We start from the raw sequence: 6,095 nt of genomic DNA on the forward strand, positions 1-6,095 counted from the left end.
CTGTGAGGTATAAATAGTCTTATTTTTTACATACGAGTGCTACAGCATCATTTGTTTAAAAGATTTTTTTCTCTATCAAATTGTCTTTGTACCATTTTCAAAAATTATTCCTGGCTGGTGTAGATCAGTGGATTGAGTGCTGGACTGTGAACAAAAGGGTCGAGAATTCAATTCCCAGTCAGAGCACATGCCTGGGATTCGGGCCAGGTCCCCAGTAGGGGGCACTCCAGAGGCAACCACACATTGATGTTTCTCTCCCTCTTTTTCTCCCTCCCTCCCCCTTGCTCTAAAAATAAAGAAATAAAATCTTTTGAAAAAACATTAAAAACTAGTTATATTTGTTTAGGTCTATTTAAAGGATTTCACTCCAGTCCTGTGGATCTTTGTGCCATTTCTTTCATCTGTACCACACTTTGTTGCGGCTTTATAGTAAATCTTGGAGTATTGTGCGAGTTCTGAAGCTTTATCATTATTTTTTATTTCAAAGTGTTTGGGCTATTCTAGTTTTTTTTGCATTTACAGTAAATTTATAATCTGCTCCTCAATATTTTTAAAACATCCTTCTGGAATTGACTAGCATTGTTTTAATTTGTAGGTAATTTTGTGGAGAATTGACATGTTAATAGTCTTGAGTCTTTTACTCCATTACAATAGTATACATTATGTTGCCATTTACTTGTTTCTCTAAATATCTTTTCTTTCTTTTTTTTCCACTTGAGGGCATCATTTTCTGCAGTTAATCTAGTATTGGTCTCTGTTCTGTCAGTACTCTAGGGTTAGGTACCAGATAGCTTCCTAATATCTTTCACTACTGATAAAGTCTGTCTAGTAATAATCAGCATTTTCTCCTTATTTCACTTTCCACTGTCCTTAGTGTTATATAGTAATTTTTTGTCTTCCCAGTTAATACTTAATATGAAGATGGGCTCTGAAATAGACTTTCAGTTGTGTATAGATCCTGGGCATTTTTGTATGTTGGTTTTTTAGTGTTTCATAAGTGGGAGCCATATGTCACAAGTAATAACAACTTTGAATAAAAATTAAGGTCTCCATGAGCTTCCTGGGTCCATCACCTTCTCATTGGCACATATGCACATTTGTAGTTTTACTCTTCTAATGGCTTCTTATGGGCTGTAAGTTTTCTATAATAATGGTAGATTAGTCAGGGTTTTCCAGAGAAAGAGAACTAATGGGGAATAGATGGGCAAATAAATGCATAGAAATAGATATGGTCATGTAAATTATACATATGCATGTACATATGCATATATGAATAGATTTACTTAAAATAATTGGTTCATATGATTATAATGGCTGAGAAGTTTAACGATATGTCGTCTGCAAACTAGAAGCCAGGAAAGCTGATAGTATAAGTTTCAGTCCAAGTATGGAGGCCTGAGGAGAACAAAGGGAAGCAAGAGGTTTGATCATGTAAGTCCCAGTCCAAGGGCAGGAGAAAACTGATGTCCCAATTCAAGAGTCAGGCAGAGAGAGTGAACTTTTTTTCACCTTTCTGTTCCATTGAGGCCCTCAACAAATTGGATTATGTCTACCCACATCGTAGTAGGCAATCTGCTTTATTTAGCTTACCGATTCTATGATAATCTCATTCAGAAACACATTCACAGACAAATTCAGAAATAATGTTTAGTCAGCTATCTGAGCACCTATCTGTTCCAACTATCTGATCTAGTCAAATTGACATATATGATTAACCATCACACTAAAAGCAATAAAGGGTAATAGAACAAGCAGGTATTTTGCAATGTTAATTGAGCTACATATCAGACAAGTATTGCTTATAAAGTCAGTTATTACAAGGTGTTGGGGACCGCTCTGCCTGGTTTCAGGAATTGTAACTACCTCCCAAGGCGAAGGATGAGTGAGTGACCTCTGGGATATGAGCCACAGAAGACAAAGCTTGTCTCTGGTACCATATGCTGCCTCAGTTCCCTCCCTGCCCCTAAAGCGTGGTTGGAAATCCATGACAGGTAAGTCTCCTCACAGAGAGAGGGGCAACCTAAGCCAGACTCAATCACTTGGGAGACCATCATGGAAGGACTCGGGGGGCTGCAGCAAAGAGCGAGCAATGGACCCTTGATCCCTGGTTATGTGACATAGCCCAAGTCCCCATGTCCTCTGGGAGAAGCACTTCCTGGCTCTAATCACCTTAAGACTGAAAAACTGATTGGGAGGGGTGCAGCTCCTTGCCTTACTAGAGAGGATCCTGGGAAAAATCTGGCATCACAAAGAATTCCTAAAAAACCTGTGAAACCTGCTTTGCTAAGAGTGCTTTCATTCATATGTTAAGGGTCTGAGCAGGAAACCCTAAAATTTTTGCAAACTCCCTTCCTGACAGACTCTGACTCAGAGTAAGCCCTCAGATTTCTTTGAAATGTTATCTACTGTTTGATTCTTGCCGCCCTGTATTTCCGTGTATTACAACCCAATAAAATCCCTTGGAGGAAGGGGCTTGAGGCTTTTTTCCCCCTGAGAAACTGGCCACCTCTCCTCCCCAAGCAGATCATGTCTTGGTAGTGTTTACTTTCATCTGTGGCAGACGGAGGGACTTGTGGGAAAAGCTGGCCCCACAACAAGGATACAAGTTTGCAAAAATAAATTGATATTGGTGCTCATATTTTGTGAACCAGTATCTTTCCAATATTGTGCTAAACTGCCACGAGAAAGAGCTATAAATAAAGGGAACAGGTAGCAGTAACAATATCTGCTAGTAGAATGTACAATGCTTTGACATTTACTTGCTAGTTTTATTTCTAAGACAAATAATGAAGATATGAAACTTGGAAATGTTAATACCGTTGCCTAGAGTTGCACTAAAAACATGTTTCTGCTCAAACCTAGATCTTCTGTGTCTGATTTCACCTTCCTTTTGTTATAAGAAATTGTCTTTCATATTTCTATATATCTGAGTCCTTCGTATTCTTGAGGATTCAAGTGAGTTTATGCATTCGATTCTCTCAGTTCTTTGATTATTTCAATTTATAAATTCAATTTAACTCATTCAATTCATCATGAATTGTATTTACTTTTCAGCTCAATCAATGTATTTAATTCAATTTATTCAGTTTTTCAATTCATGAAAGACTCTCGAAGACCTACAGAACTGTTAGTTACCCTACTAATGCAGCAGTATCTCCCTCCCATGGTTCTCTAGATGTTTCTTAAAGACCCAAAACACATCAGACACACTTTAGACCCCAGGGATACAAGAAGAAAAATTTCTTGGTGCCACGAGTTATGAAAAATAGTGAGGAAGACTGAGCAGACAGACACATGATAATTAATTTAAAATATACAACATTAGATACAGATAGATATCATAGAGAAAAAAACTGCAAAAGGGATATAAGACATTCTGCAGGTTGTATTTTTAAATGGATAGGAACAGATTCTGCACTTCATCTTAGCCAAAAGGCCAAGAAATGATTGCAGGTTGTGCCTTTGGAGGCTAGCCTGAGAAGATAATATTTGAATAAACTTCTGAGGAGATGAAGGGGTGAGCAATTTGGAGACCTTGGGGAAGAACATTTGCAAGCGAGAGGGGATCCGGTAGAAATGCTGTGTTACACATGTGCCTGATATGTTCAAGGACCAGCAAGAGGGTCCTTTGTTGCTGAAGTGGAAGAAGCAGACACAAGCACAGCAGAGATGAGGTGGGAGAGGTGTTACAGGTGGGCAAGAAGTGGCAAATTTTTTGCATAAGGCTCCATTGATTGTGGGAATTTTTTTTTTGTTTTACTGTGAATAAACTGAGAAGATATCTTTGAGCAAAAAAAGTGATTCAATTCCTATTCTTGGCCTAAAATCAAGTAGGGAAGAAAAACATTAATCAAGCAATCATAAAAATAACTGTAAAAACAAAAGTACTGAATGCTAAAATTGAAACCAATCAAATGGATTAAGTTTAACTTAAAAAGTGACATTTGAGCTTGGCTCTGAAAGATGACCAGAAGTTAAGTAGTAAACAGTGTAAGTTTAATAACCATGCCTTTCTGATTTTATTACTCTAAAACCATCATTTTAGCAGTTTTCTTGGATGAATTAATTTAATTTCTACAGTATCCCTATATGGGATGTTCAGTCATTTCTTTTACAGAGAAAACTGAAATACATGAAGGTAAACTATCATACCCATCTTAGTAAATGGGGAAAATGAGACATAAAACCAAGAAGACAGGTCACAGAAAGGACGCTGCATTTAGATGAAGGGAATGACAGAATTCATGGTCCTCAGCCTATGAAGTTTCCTCACCAGCTTCTTCCACCTACTCTGCCTTTCTAAGTCGTATATCTCCATAGCTGCATGAAATTTTCTTCTCTCTGAAATCATCCCCGCCTCTCAGTCATCGTAGATCATTTTCTAAAAATCTTAAATGAGAAGTTCTGTGATCTTGATTTGATAAATAATTATACATCATTATGTGGTATCTCTAACTATTTACAACAATTTTTAATAAATTGTTTTTGAAGGTTCATGATTTTTATTTTAATATTGAAAATTGATTTCAGGTCCCTAGGGGTTTGAGCATAGTGGAAATAATTGGGATTAGTGTTTATTTGTGTTCCATATAATGTTCAATATGAAGTTCTCCAATAATATTCACTATAAAACAGAAAGGGAAAACAACCCCAGAAAGGAATAAAAGAGTAAGAAGGCACCTCAGAGGTCTCTAGAAGCCAGTACTTTCACTTATAAGATTGTGGATAGGACAAAACTCTCCTTTCCTGGCTCTAGAGCCTATGATAGTTTCCAATGCATATAAAATATTTATACCATTTTTTAGGATTCAAAGCGGTATAGGAGTCAGTGGAAACTAGATATCCCCAAACAAACATCAAACGCCAATAGGAGACCCTTGGGTGCAAGAACAACCTGGGATCTAAGGCAAATGATGAGAGGCTGATGCAAACAAGAGAGGAAGAACACAAAGGAACGAAACGGGGTGAAGTTAACTGAGTCAGGTTTCTGCCTTCCATTCCCCCGTTCTCTGGTGCCTGTGATTTAGTGCTTTTTTTACAGACAAGCAACCAGCAGCACCTGGAAAATACAGGACAAGAGGATTGTTTCAACTGTTTGGGGCTTGGAAACTAGTGGGAGTTTGGGAAGCGTAAGCCTTTTAGGAGAATAGACAGAGTCTCTACTTCTGGTTTTGTTCTCAGAGATCAGTGTGAGCCTTTCTCAACCATCTGCTCTTTTTGGCAGGGGATATAAATTTCCTATTAAGGTGAAAGAATTTAATCTCTTTTGTCTCATGTTTCATGCATTATACCCTACATAGATTTCTCCCATAACTTGAATTTTACTCTTTTTAAATAGAATAATCTTGGAATGCCTTGGAATATGGTTTCTAATCAACTTTCTAGGACTGAATTGAATCTGTCATCACTGGAGCAGAGCTAAAAGGCAAAAAAATTTTTTTTTACTAGTACTCGTACATATCTGTTCTGAGGGGTATTTCCTCTATAAAATATCATGATTCACAACTCTGCCTCTTTGCTTGTATCCTAAAGGAGGTGGAATGACTTATCTGTTTGCTGACTTTGTGAGAAAAAATTAGGCGTGTATAGCACAACTCATTTCTTTCTCCTTCCTGTTACCAGTGAACTGCCTGTAAGGACTGCATATTCTCTTTCTCGTCCATGACGCAGGACTGCTGCTTACCGAGTCCTGCAGGGCCAGGCTCTGCTAGGCGGTGCCTGATATTTCCGGAGTCAGTACTCACAAGTCATCATGCCAAGTATAGCACACTTCTGATAATAGCTTCATCAATAATAAAGGGGTTAATTTGGCCCCTTATTTTTTATTTCTTTGTCTTAAAATTTTCATAAATTTTATGGTTTTAATTTATTTGAGTTTAATTTATCTGAGATGATGAGTTTAAGAGTCATCTTAAAATTGATGACATACAAAAGTTTTATTAGAAGCATTTACTTTCTTAGCCATAAATAAAATAATGGTATTTTTGTCATCGGTGGCACCTTCTATCTGACAAAATACAATATGATCACAATCGATTTAGAAGCAGCGGGAGTCAAACAGTGTGAATGTTTGGTGCCAGGAGGGCCCTGTCCTG

The 6,095-nt window shown here is 37.5% G+C and overlaps 1 pseudogene; it reads right to left on the bottom strand.

Moving 5' to 3' along the window:
• Positions 1–3,330: 3,330 nt before the first annotated feature.
• Positions 3,331–3,448, bottom strand: LOC128627332 (uncharacterized; annotated as a pseudogene).
• Positions 3,449–6,095: the final 2,647 nt, after the last annotated feature.

The sequence above is a fragment of the Artibeus jamaicensis genome, unplaced genomic scaffold (assembly GCF_021234435.1).
Source record: "Artibeus jamaicensis isolate MK-2021 breed Jamaican fruit bat unplaced genomic scaffold, CSHL_Jam_final contig_384, whole genome shotgun sequence".
NCBI lineage: Eukaryota > Metazoa > Chordata > Mammalia > Chiroptera > Phyllostomidae > Artibeus > Artibeus jamaicensis.